Here is a 22145-nt window from a genome sequence, read left to right on the forward strand (position 1 = left end):
GCACGGAGTCTGCTTCAGATTCTCTCCCTCTTCTTCCCACTCACACACACACTCTCTCTCAAATAAATAAAATCTTTTTTAAAAGAGATATTGGTAGGGTTTTTTTGTTTCAAGTTTTTTTTTCAATTCTAGTCATTTAACATCTATTGTAATTTCGGTTTCAAGAGCAGAATTTAGCAATACAAAGATATCGGTAGTTTTACTGATGATTTCCTATGTAGTATCTCCTTTGATCTCTATAATAACTTGTGATAAGTGATCAGAGCAGGTATACTTGGACCGTATTAAATATGAGAAAACCATGATTTGGAGGTATTAAATTGTCATCCAGGTTATTTATGATAATATTTATTAAAATTTTTATTTTAATTCCAGTATACTTAACATATAGTCTTATATTAGTTTCAGGTATATGAGATAGTGATTCAACAATTCTAAATATTCCCCAGTGCTCATTATAACAAATACCCTCCTTAATGCCTTTCACCTATTTCACACATTCCCCCACCCACCTCTCCTCTGGTAACCATCTGTTTATTTCTCTATGGTTAAGAGTCTATGTCTTGGTTTGTTTCTCTCTTTTTTTCCCTTTGCTTGTTGTCTTGTTTCTTAAATTCTGCCTATGAGAGAAATCATATGGTATTTGTCTTTCTCTGACTTATTTTACTTAGCATTATACTCTCTAGCTCCATCTCTTTCATAGTACTAGAAGTCCAAGCCTCACCTAGCAGGCAACAAAAAGAAATAAAAGGCATCCAAATTGGTGAGGAAGAAGTAAAACTTTCAATGTTTGCAGATGACATGATACTACACACACAAAATCCTAAAGACTCTACCAAAAAACTACTAGAATCAATAAATGAATTCAGTAAAGTCACAGGGTACAGAATCGATGTATAGAAATCTGTTGCATTTCTGTACACTAATAATGAGGAGGCAGAAAGTGAAATTAAGAAAACAGTTCCATTTATAATTGTGACAAAAACAATGAAATATCTAGGAATAAATTTAACCAAAGAGGTGAAAGACCTATACTCTGAAAACTACAAAACACTGATAAAAGAAATTGAAGATGATTCGAAGAAATGAAAAAACATTCCATGTTCATGGGTCAGAAGAACAAAATTATTAAAATGTCTATGCTACCCAAAGCAATCTACAGATTTAATGCAATCTCTATCAAGATGCCAACAGCATTTTTTACAGAGCTATAACAAATAATTCTTAAATTTGTATGAAACCAGAAAAGATCCTGAATAGCCAAAGCAATTTTGAAAAAAGAAAAACAAAACTGTAATTATCAGAATTCCAGACTTCAAGTTATATTGCAAAGCTGTAATAATCAAAACAGGATGGTACTGACATAAAAACAGACACAAATATAATGGAAGTGAATGGAAAACCCAGAAATAAACCCACAACTATATGATCGATCGTTTATAAGAATTTTGAATCTAATCACCATCAATGCAACTACAATTTACTGATGACTTTGTACATATGCCAGATATTACTACGTGCTATTCTATATTATCTTATTAAATTCTCAGAACTCAAGGAAGATACCACATTTCATTATAGGATCACCATTATACCGATGAGGAAATTGTGGCTCAAAGATTTGAAAGGACAAATCACTGACAAATGGCATTGCCAGAATTTAAATGTAGGTCTTTCTGAACCCAAAGTCAGAGCTCTGACTACTACACCAACTTGCATTCATTACACATATGAAATTTATGCATTAAGTATGCATCATTGAGTGGAAATCAACACATATGACTCTGCTGCTGTCTTATTTCTAATCTTTGAAGAATTTGCTAGGTTTTTAAGTATGTTTACATCTTTACAGTGTAGTAAAATTCTGGCCAAATAAAATATTTTCCAACCACTAAGTTGACATTTATCTAAAATATATGTAGATGAGTACAGAGCCTGTGGATGAAGATGTAGCATCATAATTTATAGATTCTCTGTGCAGGTACTATGGAACAATCTGTGTGTAATCTTGATCCTGTATACTTTCAGTCATATTTTAATTTCCTGTCTTTCGGAGGACCTACTTGTGTTGGAAATGTGCTCTTCAGGCAATAGGTGAATAGAAAGCAGACCAGTTCATCGTGTATGAGCTTGGAAGCAAATGAACACACCTGGTGTTTTGTCAGTAACTGAGAACCCTGTTCCCAAGCAGTCTTTCTCCCATACTAACGTTCTGCCCCCATCACAACCCCAGTTCTTTCTAAGGAAAAACTTGCCTATTTGTAGTCTATGGTGTCTCTCTCGGGGTATTCATGCTCATTCATCCTACCCAAGATTGCCAACCCACAGCCTGCTTGGGTTGCTAACATCCTAGATCTCAGAAAGGAGACAGGTACAATGAGAAGCCAGCATGGCTACAAGGGCCTTTCAACTTTCTTTCCCTGTTTGAATCTGGGGTCTGTGTCGTCTTTCTCTGGGCTTCATTTTCTCTGTCATCACAAGTCAAGATACTCTAAGCATTTCTGCCCTATGTTTAGAAATGCATTCCAAAAGGAATTCAGGAGAAAAAAAAAAAACAAAACAGAAAAGTCAACACAATTTGTGCCCTAAGGAACTTACAAACACCAAACATTGCTGTTCATTACTTCCTCCCTTGCTCTTTGTTGCTCTCATCATTCTGCCACTTGTATAAGAAACCAGCGATTAACTTTCTCCCTCTGGGCCTTCACACACTCACAATCATTACTCCATGCCCATCCTCAGAAGAGCCTCTTTGAACCAAAGTGTCTCCTCACCGCAGTAAGGTGAATGCAAGGCAAACTCAGTGACATTCTGACCATGTTGTTAAAAAATGAGAGGAGCTCCTCTCAGGGTCAGAAAATAATCCAGGTGTATTTCTGTTGCCTATAAGGCCCCACTGAGCCTCTCATGTGTTATATTGTATAGGCGACTGTGGCTCTTTGTACTTCTCCTGAGGACCTGTGACATTGTTAATGTGTAATTACTTAATTACTATCTGCCGCTCTGCCACGATGGAAACCTCATGTGTGTTTTGCTTTTCACCGTAGAACAAGGATGCAGCAACCTCGCATGCCTGAACCATACAAATGATTGACTAAAAGCCAGGTTTACAAATGAGACAAAATTAAAATATAAGGTATGAAAGCCAAGAATTTCAGACCTACCTTGGTGTTCACATGGAGTAACCATATAATTCATCATCCAAATCAGGGAACTCCTGAGAATGAAAGAAGTCGTTATTAATATTTATGCTTGGGCAACAGGCAAATAAATGTTCTGGAAAAAAACAGGGCATGTATCAACATCATTAAGGCTTTTCAAGACAGTACTGACCAAATAAACAGGTTGATTGGGAGAGTGCTCTGATAATCATGGCTTTCTGCCTCCAGAGTACCCAATATCAAATTGAGACAGTGTCAAGTGGCTTAAAACACATGGACACAGTAAAATAAGCGGTGTTCTTTTGTCTGCAGCGTTAAAAGGATAATAATGATGGCACTCGGAGGCTCGGGCTCAGGGGGCAGAGTTAAAATGGTGAAGAGCAACATAGAAGAAGAGGAAGCTTTTGAGTAATTCTCTTTTTTTAAAAATCTTTCTTCAGGGGAGCTTGGGTGGCTCAGTCAGATAAGTGTCTGACTCTTGGTTTCAGCTCAGGTCGTGATCTCAGAGTGATGAGATCGAGCCCTGCATCAGGCTCCACGCTTAGCTTAATAGTCTCCCTCTCTGGCTCTCTCTCTCTCTCTCTCTCTCTCTGCCCCTCCACTAGTGCATGCTCGCTCGCTCTCTTTCTCAAAAAAAATAAATAAATAAATAACAAAAAATAAAAATAAAAACAACTTTCTTCAAGAAAATCCAAAAACTCATGCTAGATTTGATGGAATCTAAGATAAAACATCTTTCAGCTACTTAGAAAATTGGATAATAAGACACATCCTTAGTTCTGAATTACTACGTCGTGAGTGAAGAAAGCAGAGTCTACGAAATTCAGTAGCTGCCGAAGACAAGGAAAGACCATCTATCTGCTTGGGTCAAATATGCGACTTCCTAATTTCAGGAAAACGTTGTTCCAAAAACAACATTATGTCTCTGGACCTGGTAGAAGATTCAGAATTCTCCACAGGCCTCGGCAAATGCAAATGCGTGTGGAGCCGTAGCCTGGGGGGCTGCCACCTACCGAGGGCTTCCTGGGCAGCAGGCCCCGGTGCTTTCTTTCATCCAGTCTGCTCCCGCCCAGGAGCCCGGCCGGGTCTCCATCTACAGCCAAGGAAGCTGGCTGGGGAGATGAGGGACCGGGCCCAGGGTCGCCGGGCTGACGAGTAGGGGAGGCGTCACTGAAGGCAGGGCAGAGGTCACCATCTCCACAGGAGGGGTGGTCAGCGCGGCTGTGGCTCCGGGGCGGGCAGGGGACGAGGTGAGGCCCGGCCACTGCCCTTGGGCACGTCCTCTGGCTCCACAGGCGAGGGTGGCCCATCGGCAGCCACTGAGGACAGAACAACTCAAAGCGCAGGGTGGGAGAGCGCCTGAGCTACTTCAGACAAGATGATGGTTTGGGGCGACAGAAAACAATGTTTCTTGAGAGTTCAGAGGATTTAAAAAGGATTTTAAGAACCAGAGCAGAACGAAGAGTCCAGTCTGTGTAAGAAGAACTGTATTCTGAAGGAAAGCGCTCGTTAATCAACCCGTATTCCATAGAACGGTCTGTTTTGAATTTTTGCCTCACGTTGACTTTCCCGCCAGCCACGTCTGCTATCGGTTATTTTTTTTAAATACCATAAATCCCGTTTCTCTCACAAATTCTAAGCGAGCTATGAAGAGAGTTTTGTTTTATTTTGTGGACTCTTTTTAAGTCTACAGACTTTAGTGTTTGGTAGTTTTCCTCAATATGTAGAGTATTTAGCTACATGTCCTCACTTTTAGAAACTTCCTTTCCTGCAGTTGTTGTGGAAGACACAGGATTGCACAATAACCATTAATTTTGAATCGTGCAGTTAGACACTTTTCTTATTAGCAAGAAGTCAAAACGTTTTTCTACGAGGACAGCTTGAAAATCAGCATTAGTTTCCAAATTATGGCCAGATTCTGGTTCAGTATTCCCCTTAACTTACATTAAATCAGTGAGCAAAGATTTTAAAATGTAGACACAGTGATTATTTGTTTTTATTAAGAAAACAAGGAAAATGAAACTCGTTACAATCCTTCCTGTGGGGATAGTACTGTTTGATTTGTTGATTGCCACAGTCTCTCCAGTGACTAATGTGACGGAAAATAATGATTAGAGCCCAAAGACAAATTTGTATTCACTCCCTAGTCAGATGTTAAAGAAGCCTCAATTACAAATTTGCACTAATGAAGCCAATTGTATGGGACAGTGAAAGAGGAAGTCATCCTGGATCAAAATACCATTTGTGAGGGAGTGTCGATGTTTTTTTTTTTCCTCTTTGTAAGAATTACCCCCACTCTCATGCTTTCCAAATCCTATAGGAATGAGATGAAACTCTAATGAGGCAATTTGTAGAGATAACTGCAATACAGCAGAGTTGCAAACGTTTCATCTCCAGCAGATTACAGATGTATTGAAGCAGGAATAAAAGAAAATGTCCGATTGCCCAAAATAGACAGGCCGGTGTTTTTACTCATCACCTTTGTCTTCTTTGCTATGATCACAGGAACCAGTAACTGACACTCTGGTTCATCTCGGAGCCTCTGGGAAGAGACACATAGGAACTGGTTTTCCCACACTTGCCTTTGGACTGAAGTAGCTACTTGCGAGAAGCTGCTATCATTCTTCTAGAAATCAGCATTTCAATGGTGAAGAATAAGCTTAGAGATAATGCCTCTACTATAAATATTCATTCACAAATTGTTTCTTGAGCACCTCTTTGCCAGACAGTGTTCTGGATGCTGGACTGCAGTGGTGAAAGGACGGACAAGTGCCTTGCTGTTCAGAGTTAATGATATCATGGCATTAAAGGGAGCCAAGTAAAACATTTCAACATTCATATCAGAAAGATCTTAATCCTGTGGCATGTAGTATAAATAAAATAAGTGGCTGTGGGTCTATCCTGCCACACGCATGTACACACTCATCTGCATCTTCACAATGGTTATAATCATGCTTCGAATTTGTAACCCCTGGGTTACAAGATTCTTTATAAAGTGCCATCTCTCCCTCCTAAACTTAAGCCCTTACAGATGGAGACTACACCTCACTCAGGTTCTGAATCCCAGCATATAATCTAACCCAGAGTGGTTGCTGAATAAATCAATAGCTGAACAAATGAATGAGGACAATATAGACATGTGATCCTTGGGTCAACGTAAAGGCAAAGGTTACCGTGGGTAATGTTGTCTTCGGCAACTTTATAAATTTAATGCATACATTCCTATAGTATGCCCACAAGCGTGTGGAGCTCTGTGCTGCCTTTCTTCCATGCTGTTAGTTTTTTATCCTGTATAAGAAATGACCACAAAGTGACTTAAAATAACACATAGTTATAGTTATCTCAAAGTTTCTTTGGGTTGGGAGTCTTGGCACATTTTGACTGGGTTCTCTGCAAGGCTCCATTCAAGGTGCTGGCCAGAACTGGGTTTTCTTCAGCAGGCTGGCCTGGGCAAAGGTCAACTTCCAAGTTCAGGCAGGATATTGACAGAATTAATTTCCTTGAGGCTGTAGGACTCATATTATTAGCTCCTTTTCTCAAATTCACTGACAAGAGCAAGATTCTAGAGTGATTGTGCTAGACAGGCAAGAGTATGTATCACTAAATAACCATTACATAATAGAACACAATCACAGGAGTGACATCTCATCAGCTTTGTTACATAATGTTGGTTAGAAGCAAGCTATATGGGGCACCTGGGTGGCTCAATAGTTGAGTGTCTGCCTTTGGCTCAGGTCATGATCCCTGGTTCCTGGGATCGAGTCCCACATCAGGCTCCTTGCAGGAAACCAGCTTTTCCCTCTGCCTATGTCTGCCTCTCTCTCTGTGTCTCTCATGAGTAAGTAAATAAAACTAAAAAAAAAAAAAAAAAAAAAAAGGCAAGCTATACAACCAGCCCACATTCAGGGACTGGGGATGATACAAGACACCAGGAAGTGGGGATCATGTGGGTCACCATAAATCTGTCCACCATACTTCCTCTAAAGAAGTTGTACTACACCAGATGTTGACACCAATTTCCTCTATGACCTTAAACATAACCTCAAACTTCCCTCAAGGAGGTTTAACTAAATGACCAGGATGGGTTTTTTTTTTTTTTTCACACCTAAGAGTCTAGAATGATTTCCCCTTAACTCTGATAGGATGTTCTTCAAAGTGTGATCTCAGTGTTTCTTTGCTCTCTACCACACACCCATTTCTCCAAGAAGGCTGTGTGACCAAAATGTACTATCTAAAAAGCATGAGACATGAGGTGTGAAAAACAGCTGTTAGCACACTGACCAATTAAGGTCTTATTTGCAGTTGAGCTGTGAACCAAAATTATTCATTTCAACCAAGGTCTTTAGTTTGTTACAGGCAGAGCTCTCCTGGCTGACATTTCACCTTCTGTCTGACTCACATACACCATACTGTCTTGAAAGTCACATTTCATTTTCCTGAGATGATAATGCATAGGAAAAAAATAAGATCTTTCTGCAGCTAATCAGTTTAGTCAGTGATCGTTGAGTGACAGTTGAATGAACTTGCCAACTCAGTGACACCCCCAGCTTTCTGAAGCCTGTGAGAGTAGGAGTGAGTCATCTGGAGAGATGTTTTTCTAGTTCCTAAAGGTGCCTACTGCTTTCCGCTCACCAGCATTTTTTAACCATTTAATTTATACTACAAAGTACATATATCATCTTTTTAATGACTTAAGAAGAGCTATCATTTATTGTGCATATGCCAGTGGCCACCGTGGTAATAAGCATTTTGTGTGCACTGGCTAATTTGATAGTCAATGGTACTGTGACAGGGTTGAGTAATTTGCCTAATATCATGTAGTTCGTGTACTAAGGCCAGATTCAAAAGTAGGATAATCTGATTCAAAGACCCTGCTCTTAATAAAGGCTCCCTTATTTTTCCTCATATGAAAATAATAGGCATCCTCAAGATCAGATGAGCTTAAAAAAAAAAATCAGAGGAGCTATTTACTGCTGTTCACCCAACAGCAACAAACACTGGTTTAGATACGTATTTTTAGTTGGTACAGGCTAAATTGCATGTCTCCCAAAAAGATATGTTGAAAGCCTGAGTCCAAATATCTCAGAATGTGACCTTATTAGGAAAGAGAGTCTTCACAGAGGTAATCAAGTAAAACTGGTTCATTATGGTGGCCCTAGTCCAGTGTAACTGGTATTCTTATCAAAAGAGGATATTTGGGCACAGAGAGAGGATGATGTGAAGGACACAGGAGGAAAACACCATGTCAGGATAGAGGACTGGAGTGGTGCATTTCTAAGCCAAGGAAGGCCCAAGGTTGCCAGCAAACCAACAGAAGCTAAGGAGAAGCAAGGAAGAGTTCTCACCTATAGGTTTTGAGGAAGCATGGTCCTATTGAAACCTTGATTTTGGACTTGCACTCTCCAGAACTATGAGATAACATATTTCTGGGTTTTTTTAAGGCCCTTGGTTTGTAGTACTTTGTTACAGGAGCCCCGGTAAACTAATGCAGTATGCTTGTATAGTTTTCTTAGCTGCTAAGACTTTAATCTTCACGTGTAGAAGGTGCTACTCAGAACAGCTTCTGTCCTCACTATTGACGTGCTGCTTCAAATATATTATGGCATGGGAGGCCAGCATTAAAAAAAGAAAAAAAAAAGAAAAAAACTTGTTAAAATTGCCTGCATAATTAGGGTAACCCAAGAGAATATTCAACAAGTCAAATCCATTGGCTTTAGCATATAGTAAACTATTTTATGTAGTCCACAGATGGTCTTTTATGTTTCAGATTTGGTAAGATATTTCACATATCTGTGGCTTTCTTATAACATTTCTCTGGTCCAAGGTGTTTGGTTTTGCTTTTAGGCATCTATAAGGGAAGTTAAACCTTCTTCAGTTTACCAAAGCAGTGTGTCCAGTATGAGAAAATTGTAAGTCTAAAAAATGATAGATTAGCTGATTGCTTGTACTGTGTACATTCCACTTGGCTTTCTTCTTTTCAACCTATTGATAATTTTTGCTGTTGCAGTGGGATCAAGAATTTGGTTTCAGGCCACCATTTTCTGTGGAATGGTTAAGAAAATGACCTTACTTTTTGTTTTGGTAAATCTTCTCTTCAGCAGATCATAAGCCTTGTAAATGTTCTCTTTCTCTCACTCCCACAGCAGAAGGGCCACTTGACCCTCAAAAACAAAACGGCAGTGCAGTAATGAGGGTATTAGGTTGATATGTTCTACTCAGCACCTGCTCCCAAGCTACCAAATAATGAATGAGCATGAATAACACATGGCGAAAACAGGAGAATTTGCCTTCTTGGTATTAGGCATCAGGCAGTTTTGAAAGCAGCTTTGTGACTGTGCTTCTTACACAAGACCACCTATTTGTGAAAACCCAGTGAAAAAGGCAGAGAACTGCTCGTTTCCAGGTTAACATTTAACTAGCCTGCGCTGTGCTTCTGGTAATTTCTATTAGTTGAAGAGCTTCATTAATTATGCAACCTGTGACTTGGTCCAAATTTAATTTTACTTTACCTACACACATTTGAGTACAAAGCTGAAGCTTCATTCTTTCAGGTTTAGTCACTTATTTGTGTGCCAGGCACACAGTTCTTGAATAGAGCTTTGAAAAATAAAAACATGGGGGTTTTTTTGTACTTGCAGAGCTCACGGTTTAGTTGAAGAGACAGACAGTGAACAAGGAACCAAGCACCTAAATAACCATGTTAGTTACAGATTGCCTTTAGTGCTTCCTGGGCAATCAGCAGGGATCCTAAGAGAGTACGCATCTGGGGGGAAGGCAGGCTACCTTATGCATTAGCATGGTGCTCAGAGAAGACCTAGCTGGTAGGCAGCATCTGAACCCAGACTTGCCGGACAAGTAGCTCTAAGGTCGAAGTCTGTTCTGTCCAAGCAGCACAGTGGTCTTTGCAGTTGGAACATGCAAGAAAGGGGGAGAGTGGTTCAAGAAGCAGTAAGAGAGGGGAGCCGAGGCCAGATCAGCTCATCAAGTTCAAGCAAATACTCGAGCTCAACCTAACTTCCTATTTGTAGTTGAGTGAAAATACAAAGCCAGTCCAGCAAAGGGGACATACTTGAATTTGTTATCAGTTTGGAGATAAGAGTAGAGCATGCACAGTGGGTGGTATGAAAATGAGGCTGGAAATGGTAGAGAATGGGGCACGCTAGCTCTTCTGGATATCAGAATAAGAGCCTCAGATTAGGAGTCCACAGTGCTCACTCTGCAGACAATGGATTGGCATACTTTTTCTGAGACTTATTTTTCTCATTTGTAAAATGGACTTAATAATATCATACGTGATACAGCTGAACAACTATGAAAAGCTCCTGTCACAATGCTTGGGAGGACAGGGGCGGCCAAGGAAGGGAAGCCCTATTGCTATTTTCCAGATTCATGTAAAACAACTAAAGGGGCAGCCCAGGTGGCTCAGTTGTTTAGCGCCACCTTCAGCCTGATCCTAGAGACCCGGGATCGAGTCCCTCGTCGGGCTCCCTGCATGGAGCTTGCTTCTCCCTCTGCCTGTGTCTCTGCCTCTCTCTCTCTCTCTCTCTCTCTGTGTGTGGGTGTGTGTGTGTCTCTCATGAATAAATAAATAAATTCTTAAAAAAAAAAAAAAACTAAAGGCTATTTATCACCAAGCCGTAGGATAGTAAAGGTAAAGCGCAGCTTAGAAATCAAGTCCTACCTCCACCCAAAGATAGAATTTGTTCCACAACTTCCCCAACAAGAAATTGTCTTCCTAACCTCACAATACTTCAGAGATGGGACACCCGCTGCCACGTAAAGGATTCATTTCACGTTCAGATCTGATTTTCAAAATGTTCTTCCTCCCAGTGACTCACAGGCAGCCTCACGGTTGATTCTGCTGCTGCCCACGGGAGCCTTGAGTCAGACAGGGCCTCTGCTTAGTTGTCACCTACGATTACTGCTGCACTGGGTCATTTATCAGTGGCCTCCAGGATCCCTCCTGGTCAATGCTCTGTTCTGGTTAGCCAAGATTTGTTCCTCGTGAAGTTTTTTTATAAAGTTTTTATTTATTTATTTATTCATGAGACACACAGAGAGAGGCAGAGACACAGGCAGAGGGAGAAGCAGGCTCCCTGCAGGGAGCCTGACGTGGGACTTGATCCCTGGACTGGGATCACGCCCTGAGCCAAGGGCAGACGCTCAACCGCTGAGCCACCCAGGCATCCACTCCTAAAGTATTTTGAATATCACTTCTGGGGTCAGGTAAACGTGAACTGGAGTTCTAGCTCCTCATCATAGTCGGGGACCACAGGATAGCTACATCAGCTCTCTGTGGCTCTGGGGGGCCCCATCTATGCACTAGGGAGAATCACTGTACCTACTTCAGGAGGCTCCTTGAGAATAATAGATAATAAAGCATTTAAAGGCTCATCCTGGTTTCTCACATGTTGCCTTAAGTGGAATCAACCATCAGCAGTACATCACGATGGTTTAATGGTAGTTGAAAACAACGATTCATCATTTAATACCCTCAGTTTAACATCAGTTTCTCCCCTTCTAGCCCTTCCTACAACTGGACACTTACTAATCATTTGTTCAATGTTTTTTACAGTCAGTCCAACAATCACTATGTGCCAGACCAGTGTACTTGGAGTTTTGTGTGCCTCAACTCACTAAACCTTCACAGCAACCCTATAGATCCTGTTGCTGTCCTCAGGACATAAATTCAGAGGTCTGAGTCTCCGAAGGGTATTTACAGTCTTTTACTAGGGAAGCAAATTTTTCTGAAGGCCCTGATAGTAGGATCCCGTTAGGTCTCACTGACCATTCTGGCTCATCCCCACCTTAACAGAAACCGTGATAAGGGAACCAGATTCTCATGATTGGTGTACACTGATCATCCCTCAGTCTGGGACTGGGTGAGGGAGAGAAGAGACACTGGCATCAAACCCAATGGCCTGGGACTGAATTCCAGCTGGATCATGTATGACCCCGGCAAGAGAGGATAGTTTCAGTTCTAGAGCTGAAATGGAACAAACTGCTTTTTGCCTCAAATTGAATACCCCTGTCCTCTATGCAATTATAAAACAAAACAAAACAAAACAAAACAACAACAGCAAAACCCTCTCATGACAATTTATCTGTTACGATCAATAGATGACCACTCCTTGGTCTCTCTTACTTTGTAGACTCTTTCCCTTCCACTAACTAGTACATTTCTTTCCCTGTACATTTCTCTTCAGGTTGAGAGAAAGACCCAGGAGATTTGAGTTTAAGCCAGTCCTTGTGGCCAAGGGACTTAGCTCAGGTCCCTAATGCCATGTCCTTGCTTCCTTGGTTATAGAATGGATAAATGGGACCTAGGTTTCTATCTGTGTGAATCCAAATTAAAGGAAATAATGGCAGTGAATGAGCATTGACTAATGCTAAACAGCAAGGCAGGAAGCCTTGTCATTAAACATTCTGCCTCCAAAGAGTGCAAGTTGGCTAAAAATCTCAAGTGAGTGGGATGGTGGGATATAACCATGCTTCTCAACAGGAATATCTGACTGATGGATCTGTACCATCAGGATAAGTGTGACTCACCTTACTAGAACAACAGATTTATTCCATATAACACATGTGGAACTTTACTTTTACATTTAAAAGAGACATGACTATATTATAGAGTTGGGAGGAAAATATACATGATTTTCAAATATAGGAAAAAAATTAAACTCGCTGCAGCCCAATATGAACCACATCCCAGACCCCCAGGTACGTGAGGACATTCTTCTCTCTTCTGTGGAGAAGTAAAATATAAGCATTGAGATATAAACTAAGATTGCACCTCACTATCTCTGGTTGTACCCCAGCTCCAGCAGTTACTTATCATGTAATCTTGGATGAGTAATGTAAACTCTCTGAGCTACCCTTTCTTCACCTGCAAAAATGGGGGTCATATTCTAAGTGAGGGAGCTGCTGTGAGCAATAAAAGATATGTTGTCTATCAAGTAGCTGTTGTAGCATGGACAGTAAGTGGTAGCTAGAACCATTCTATTACTCATGGGAAGTGCAGCAGTTTGACAATTTTTTATCAATTCTCCTGAAACCCCTCTTTCCTGTGTCTAAGTGAGGAATTGCTGATCAACCTTGGCACTCATTTCTCTCGAACATGAAGGCCCTCCTTTTCAACATGGCAGACACTACTAACTAAAGAGTTGGCCCCATGCTTGGAACCTACTTGCCATCCTAGCTAAAATAACCACGTGAGCAATAGTGGAAAGACCATGACATTTAAATTCCATCTCTGTCATTTATGAGCTGTGAGACTGTGGACAAGTCAGTGGCCTTAGATTCTCTCTCTCTCTCACTCCCACTTTTGTATATGTAGATAGTACTGCTTTCCTTTAGTGTCTAAGTGGTAAATCAAACAAGGGAGGTGACTTTTAGGGAACCTCTGTGAGAAGCCTTGGGTGACTCATGAGGATCAGGGCTCAAAGGGCTCTGAAAGGTCAGCTGAGCAGGTTAGTGTTCCTCTGCTGCACTATCCACTTACTGTATTGCTGTCAAATGCTTATCCAGCCTCAGTGACAACATCCACATCACATTTTAAGATTACATGATAGTTCACACCAACTTTGGAAGTGTCTATCTATTAAGAGGTTCTTTCTCAGATCCTGACTTCAGTGCTTATTTGTAACTGCCTCAGTGCTCTCTACTGAAGAACTGGCCCCCCCTTTTTTTTTTTTTTTTTTGCCAAAGGGCCATTAACATCTGGTCCCTACCACTCTTCCCCTTTACCAAAGAAACCTATCCTGGTTGTGAATATCTTCATAAGTTGTTTGGGTTGGGGGGTTTGGAGGAGAATGACATGCTAAGCTGGAGGTCTAATGCTCTGGCTTGTATTTGGTGATTTAACATAAAAGGTAAATTATTATGGACAATGGAGGAGAAATTCAGAAGTCATGAGAGAAGACATCAGAGAGAAGGAAGGCATGGTAGGTAGGCTAGTGTCTTCAATGATACTTGAGAAAAGAAACACAAATTCAAAAAGGGATGCTGCATAACATTTTCACGGATGGTAGGATGGTAAAGTCATTGCCTTCATCACCCGATTAATATATAATGACATTGGACCTGTGTAGTGGGGTGACAAATGAAAAGCAGTGCTATCCATGAAAATCCATTACACTCAAAATGAATATGTAAACATTTTATATGTATATATAACTACATGTATAAAATATGTATTATATATTATTACAGAATGTATTTTTAACTCATATTCCCTTGAACAAACTATGGGGAATGTTGGATTTGTTTTTTGTTTTTTTTTTTAATTTTTATTTACTTATGATAGGCACACAGTGAGAGAGAGAGAGGCAGAGACACAGGCAGAGGGAGAAGCAGGCTCCATGCACCAGGAGCCCGACGTGGGATTCGATCCTGGGTCTCCAGGATCGCGCCCTGGGCCAAAGGCAGGAGCTAAACCGCTGCGCCACCCAGGGATCCCGGAATGTTGGATTTGAACAACAAGAACAATAAGCAGGCAGAGGGATGCCTGGATGGCTCTGCAATTGTCTGCCTTCAGCTCAGCGTGTGATCCTGGGGTCCTGGGATCGAGCCCCTACACTGGGCTCCCCGCAGGGAGCCTGCTTCTCCCTCTGCCTGTCTCTGCCTCTCTCTGTGTCTCTCATGAATAAATAAATAAAATCTTAAAAAGGTAAGCAGGCAGAAAGTTACTAAAAGAGTAAATCTTAAAAATTTTCATCACAGTAAAAAAACAAAACAAAACCCACTCTAACTATGTGTGGTGATGGATACTAACTAAACTTATATATATTATGAAATGATCACTACAATGAGTATCAAATAACTATTTCCTATACCCGAAACGAATATAACATTATATGTCAATTATATCTAAATTTTTAAAAATGAAATTTAAACTTAAAAAAAAAATCAGCCAGTTAGTAAAAAAGAGATGGAGGATTACTTGGTCCATAATCTAACTCTGGCACTCTTTACGACTGCCTCCTGTTGAACTATGCATTTCTGCTCACAAACACCCCTTATAGGGCAGCCTGGGTGGCTCAGTGGTTTAGCGCCACCTTCAGCCCAGGGGGTGATCCTGGAGACCCGGGATGGAGTCCCACGTCGGGCTCCCTACATGGAGCCTGCTTCTCTCTCTCCCTGTGTCTCTGTCTCTGTGTGTGTGTGTGTGTGTGTGTGTGTGTGTGTGTCTCATGAATAAATAAATAAAATCTTTTTTAAAAGATTTATTATTTATTATTTATTATTATTTATTATTTATTATTTATTTATTTGAGAGAGTGACAGAGTGACATGAGCAGACAGAGCAAGCATGAACAAGGTGGTGGGGGGATGGGCAGAGGGAAAGGGAGAAGCAGACTCCCCTCTGAGCAGGGAGCTGATGCGGGGCTTGATCCCAGGATCCCACCTGAGCCGAAGGCAGATGCTTAACCACCTGAGCCACCCAGGCACCCCAATAAATAAAATCTTAAAAAAAAACAAATACCCCTTATACCCTGCCATCCCCACCTCACTTTTTTCTTACATATGTCTTTTTATGTGACCAAAAACCTCTGTGTGACATCTTAAATAATATAGAATCATATGCATAATATATTTCCCCTCTCAAGAAATAGGAGAGAGCCCCATACAAGAGTACATTATGTAAGAAAGAATTAAACCCCAACTGTAGACCTATCACAAAGCTATGGACACTGAAGGGGTTGATTGTGGTTTGGAGACACTGATTTTCTTGTTCCCTGTTCTCACAATACCCCATATCGGGTTGCAGGGTGAACAACTTGATTCCAGGGTAGGTGCAGTGAAGGGATGTAATTAGCCTATTAAGTTCTGCTAATATCTTGTAAAGTCATTCGAGTGAGAACAGCAGATACATCAGTTCTGCCTTGGATCCTGCCCCAGGGAGCATTGTATTTCCACGGTACAATTTATAGTTGCCACCGTAGGCATCAGCTGATTCAGCCTTTTCTGCTTAATTAAGTCGAGATGGAATGAAGAATTTCTACAGAATGTGTGTCCCTAGAACTGCAATTTACCACGCCCCAAATTCTGTAGCCCCTCTCCAAAGTCACAAGCTCTAATTGTGCAGAAATCACTTCTTTCTTACTCTTGCTCTAAATATACACTCATACGTTTAATAAAAATGATCAATGTTCTGGTTGACCAACAGTAAATACAGTGCATCAGTCATAGAGAGGACTTTCTTTGTTTTGCTTTTTCCTGGCTCTTCTTAAGGAAAAAAGAAATATACGGCTTTTAATTCCAGAAGTTTGAGAAGCCAAGGGACCAGATTCACTCATTTTTATGACAAATATTTACTTGAGTCCTTGCTTTGTTCTGGGCACTTCTACGAGCCCAGGAGCTATAACATTGTACAATACAGAAGAGATTTCCTTTCTCTGAGAACTTATATTCCAGTGGGGTAGAAAAATAATAAATAAATAGGAAAATGGTGTTCAGAGCTGTGCTGAATGTAAGATGGAGGTGAAGAGGTAAGGATGGTGGGGGAGGCTATTTTAGGTCAAGTGGTCAGGAAAGAATTTGGAAGAGATATTTTAGCATAGATCTGAAATGATAGGAAGCAGTGAGCCAAATAAAGGTCTAAGAGAACAGGATTGCAGACAAAGGAGGTTGCAGTCCGAGGGAGCCATCTGTGCAAAGGAGGGAAAGCACACCCTCAGTGTGGCTGGAGCATGGTGTGTGGCAGGGACGGGGTGCTATTGTGTGGAGCTCAGGGCTGTGCAGGGCTAGAGTATGTAAAGGGCATATGATGCCAGCAATAAATGATTTAGATTTTTATTTCATGTGAATTGGGAGCCAAAGGATGTTACACAGGGAAGATTGTGTGGTGGCCCTCACCACTTTGAGGGCCATGTGACTAGTGGATTGTTGAGGGACAGTAGGAGAAGCAAGAAGGTACTAGTGCATTACTTCAACTGATACCTCATGTAAGTGGTATCATATCATGTTTGTCCTTTGGAGTCTAGCATATGTCACTTAGTGTGATGTCCTAATGGTGCATCCATGGTGTAGCCTGTATCAGAATCCTGTTTCTTTTTAAAGCTGGATTCCACTGTATGTATACACCACCTTTTGTTTATTCATTCCCCCACTGTTGGATATTTGGTTTGTTTCTACTTCTTGACCACTGTGAATAATGCTGCTATAAACATGGATATATGAATATCTGTTCAGATGTTTGCTTTTCTATTGTTTTGGGTACATACCCATAGAAAAAGAACGTGGAACCATGTATTAATTTCCATGTTCAATTTTTTTTGAGAGACCACCATACTGTTTTCAGTAATTGTATTTCAAAGGTGGAGTTATTAAGAGTTGTTGAAGGACTAATACTATGAGTTAAAGAAAGAAAAGAATTAAGAATGATCTTGAGATTTTCAGGGGCACCTGGGTGGCTTAGTCAGGGAAGGATCTGCCTTTGGCTCAGGTCATAATCTCGGGGTCCTGGGATCCAGCCCTTGACCAGGCTCCCTGCTTCTCCCTCTCCCTACTTCTCCCTCTCCCTCTGCCACTCTCCCTGCTTCTGCTCTCTTTCTCTGTCAAATAAATAAAATATTTTTTTATAAAAAAAGAATAATCACAAGATTTTAATTTTTACAGTGGGAGAATTATGAAGCTATGTGCTAGGAATCCTGAAAGAAGAGGATTTGGGTATCTGTATGGGATGTGGATAAATGCCAAGGCTTCTCTTTAGAACATATTTGTCATGGCTCTTAGACATACGGATGGAAATATCAAGCAAGAAGTTGGACATATTATTAATCTAGAATTACAGGGTCAGGGATGGAGACAAAATATGTGTGTGTCTATGTGTCTGTGTGTGTGTACACACATACATATATGTATATATTTTTATTTATATTTCCAAAATATATATAATTTTTTTAAATCACAGGAATAAATGAAATAATTTAAGTGAGAGTAGCGGTATATGTGACTAAGCTCTGGGGAATCAGCATTTAGAGGTTGAACCAAGAAGATACCAGCAGACAAGACTGGGGAGGAATCTCTGTGGCAGAAGGAAAACCAGTAGAAAGGGGCTTTTTGCAAAACACAAGAATAAAGTATGTCAGAAGAGAAGGAATGATCAATCCACAGAGAAGTAAAGCATGGTAAATAAAAATGCAGCTAGGGGATTTGGCAAACTGGAGGTCATCGATGTATCCGACAGGGGCAATTTCAGGAAGTAGCAGAGATGGAAGCCTGGCTGGAATGGGCTGAAAAGGAGAACGGAGATGCTGTTTCTGATTTCTCACCTATTAACAACTCAATCCAGAGTTGTTATTGCAAAGGAAATTAGTGAAAATGGGATGATAAGTGGAGGTAGTTATGCATCAAGGAAGGTATTTCCAAGAGACTCAACCATAACATACTTCCTAAAGAGAGGTAGAAAAAGGTGTAGGAGAAGGGAAGGAATACCAAGCTAAGAGAAATCTGTGAGAAGGTGAAAGAAGATGAGATCCAGAGCTGCAAGAGAAGAGTTGTCTGGGGTAGGTGCAGGGACTTTTAATTTATTATAACTGGTGGGAAGGCTATGAGTATGGATATAGAAATAGGGAGGTTGGTAGACTTAATAGTAGGTAGCTCTCTTGTCTTTGTGAAGTGGTTGGTAGACTCAGTGGTAGATAGTTCTCTTGTCTTTGTGAACTAAGGAGGTTCAGCCATCAACTGAGAGAAATTGAGAGTGAACATGAAAGAGGCCTGAGGGCAATGGAGAGTGTGATGTGCTCCTCTTGGAGAAGGTATCTCACTAGGGCTTGGCACACTGGTGCTGGCTTGAGATATGCGGCCATGAATTAAAATGAGAGGTAAATATTACTATGTCTGTTTCCAGCAAAGTTCAGGAGCTTGGCTGTAGGTGAGAAGAATTGGGGAGTTGGGTTTAACCAATAGTGTGGTTTTAATAGATAAAAACAATTGAAGGCAGTAAGAAAATTAAAGATTTGTACAAGGGATGTTAACAGTGGCTGTGGAAGGGAATTAAGGATATGAGTGAGGGTTTTGATGCATAAACACAAAGTGATAGAGTCAACAATTGATGGTCTCAGGGTGATGCGTGTACAAGCTTGGGGAGTGGACTGGAGAGAAGGTCAGGTTGGTCAGGGGTGGGCTGCTATAATGACAAAGGAATGATTAGGAAATAGGAGTAAGTAAACACTTCGGGTATCAGATAGAAGGAAAGAAGATTGAAGGTTAATTCGGGTTAATATTCAAAGTTCATGCATACTTGCACCTGCACATTGGTATGGCATATGCTTTGTTCTGCTTGTAGTTATTAAGGGGCTTATGATTCATTAAAATTGTCAAGAAAAGAGGATCCTGACATTCTTGGTGTGTCAAAGACAAGGTCGTCTTATTTCAATGACATAAAAGCCACTTGACTAGGCTGAAAATGCATCCTCAAAACCTATTGCAGAATTTCATCTTTAATGGCTTTTGTGATTTGATGTAACAACCACACAGACATTATATCACCTCGAATTACGGATAACAAGAGAGAAGGAACTTATTAGTGACTCGCTGATGATAGGAAGTTGTTAGAGTCCTCCATATAGGTCTGAACCAAAGAACTTTGCCAACAGTGCTAAGTGTTGTGCTTTTCCAATGCCTTTTCATTCATAGATAAGCTTTTAAGAGGTTCAGAGTTTAAAATCAGATTGACATCTTTGGATGTGGACAATGTTTGGATGGTATCTCTGAACATGATTGTACATCAGAAAGTCCTAGACGTTTCTGTTTTTTTTTTTGTTTTTTTTTTTTTTTTTTGGACAGACACATAGGCCTGGCCACAGAGAGTCCAATTGCCACAGGACTGAATGAGATCAGGGAACCCAGGTTGTTTACAGCTCCCCCAGGTGATTTTCAACATAACCACCAAGTTAAACCATAGTAGAGGTCACCTTAAATGAAAGAAACAGCTTAGAATAAGTTCCCTCATACTTAGTGTTATTTGACCAAGCTACAGAGCTGAGGAAGTGGTGCTAAATTTCAAAACTAGAAAACATCAACTTGTCCTATCAGAATTTTAATATAGTACACCGGGTTTATTATCACTGTCTTCTGGTATGTGAATAAATAATGTTAGCATGCTGAAGTTTACCCTGTAGTGACTTAGAAGTTACCTCATCACATTTCAGGGAAGCTATGTACTCAGAATCTGTGTCTATACACTTTATTTTTTTCTTAAAGTCCAACTTTTAAAATATTTATCTTACATTTTCCACATATATGTTTTCTCTGAATTTTGTAGTAAACACACCCCTTTTACACTGTAAAGCTTTTGGCATGGTTCCTTATGAACCTTTCCTACCCTCTCCATCCCAGAGCCAACTAGATCTCATTTATCTTTTTATTTCCTATATTCTAGCACAGTGGCTTCTCAAAGTAGATAAGTATTCAATGAATAAATGAATATAAGTAGGAATAATCATATGAGCTGTTACATCTCTGATCTCTGTATTATTCTTTAAGCTTCAAGGTAGTTTCTGGGAAAGGCAGTAGATACAATGAGATGTGGCTTTGACACTTAAAAATGATGCTCAAGGATTTCATAGAAACGTCTGAAAGTGTCAAACCCACAGCAAGTCATCTTACTCACCAAGCCTTCATGAATCCAGGCAGTGAAATCATTATGCTAATCTTGTCATACCCAAGTGTCTTCCCTCCCCACAGAACTCCATGGGGCCTCTTTTTTGCTGATGCTGCTCACTGGGTGAGGGTGTGAAAGAGGTAGCAAGAAACTAATATCCGGTTTACCTTAAGCTTTGAATTGCACAGTATTTGAGGGTGCATCCTTAGTACTCTGGTATGTACCATTAGGATTAGCCTTCTTGAATGCACTAGACATTCTCCTGGTATCATTTAGTCATTCATTTACCGCCTGCCAAGCACTGTGAGCCTATGTAATGGAATATGACATTAACCTAGAAACCATCGCTGACATCAAGGAGTTTATGATCCAGTTAGAGAAAAAGAAATATGAGCATGATAAATGTTATGATGGAAGAAGTATACCATGCCAAGCACATAGGAGGAGCCGTAGACTCAGAACTGGAGATTCAGAGAAGGCTTCCTGCAGGAAGTTGTTTCAGACCTTTGAGTTGAGGGATGAATCTACTTTTTCAGAGTCCCTTGGTAAGAGAGCTCTGATTGAGGCAAAGAAACAGCAGAAGGTGAGGAGATGCAGGGAGCACAGGAGCCAGATGATGAAAGGGACTTTATTTCATATGAGTGAGTTTGGACTCGATAATTCTTGAAACAATAGAATCCATCTCAAAAGAGTTTGGGGTGGAGTTTGCAATACTAAGAGAGTTTAACCATAGAAACAGGTAATTAGAAACCCTATGACATGCATCTTTTTAGTCAGTTGTACCCTGCACCAGAGAAAAATGTGTCACAGATACAGATGATGACTTCTGAATCCAGAATTAATGTTTGAAACCTAATAAAGGAAATAAGAAAATATTCAAAGTTCATGCATACATGCACCTGCACATTGGTATGGCATATGCTTTGTTCTGCTTGTAGTTACTAAGGGGCTTATGATTCATTAAAATTGTCAAGAAAAGAGGATCCTGACATTCTTGGTGTGTCAAAGACAAGGTCGTCTTATTTCAATGACATAAAAGCCACTTGACTAGGCTGAATATGCATCCTCAAAACCTATTGCAGAATTTCATCTTTAATGGCTTTTGAGAATTTAGGTTGGAGGGCTATAATGGTGTATTAGGGAAAGGCAGTAAAACCCTAGTGCAAGAGCAAGGGCCCTTACAAACTACACTGCTGTTCTCTGATTGAGGCTTACACTAATACTATGTCATGAGGACTTTGAAAACACCGTGGGCCACTCCTCTAAGTATTTACCATCAAACTACTCCTTTCACTGGAAAAAGGTGAGTTCTGTTTCCTCCTATGAATTTAAGGATCTCACTAATGCCTGGAAGATGAGTCCAACTCCTTTAATTA

General features: G+C 40.5%; 1 protein-coding gene across 3 annotated transcripts in view; it reads left to right on the forward strand.

Moving 5' to 3' along the window:
• STK32A (serine/threonine kinase 32A) overlaps window positions 1-22145 on the forward strand; it is a 127905-nt gene that overhangs the window by 65452 nt on the left and 40308 nt on the right. The window lies entirely within an intron of this gene.

This window comes from Canis aureus, chromosome 5, assembly GCF_053574225.1.
Source record: "Canis aureus isolate CA01 chromosome 5, VMU_Caureus_v.1.0, whole genome shotgun sequence".
Taxonomy (NCBI): Eukaryota; Metazoa; Chordata; class Mammalia; order Carnivora; family Canidae; genus Canis; species Canis aureus.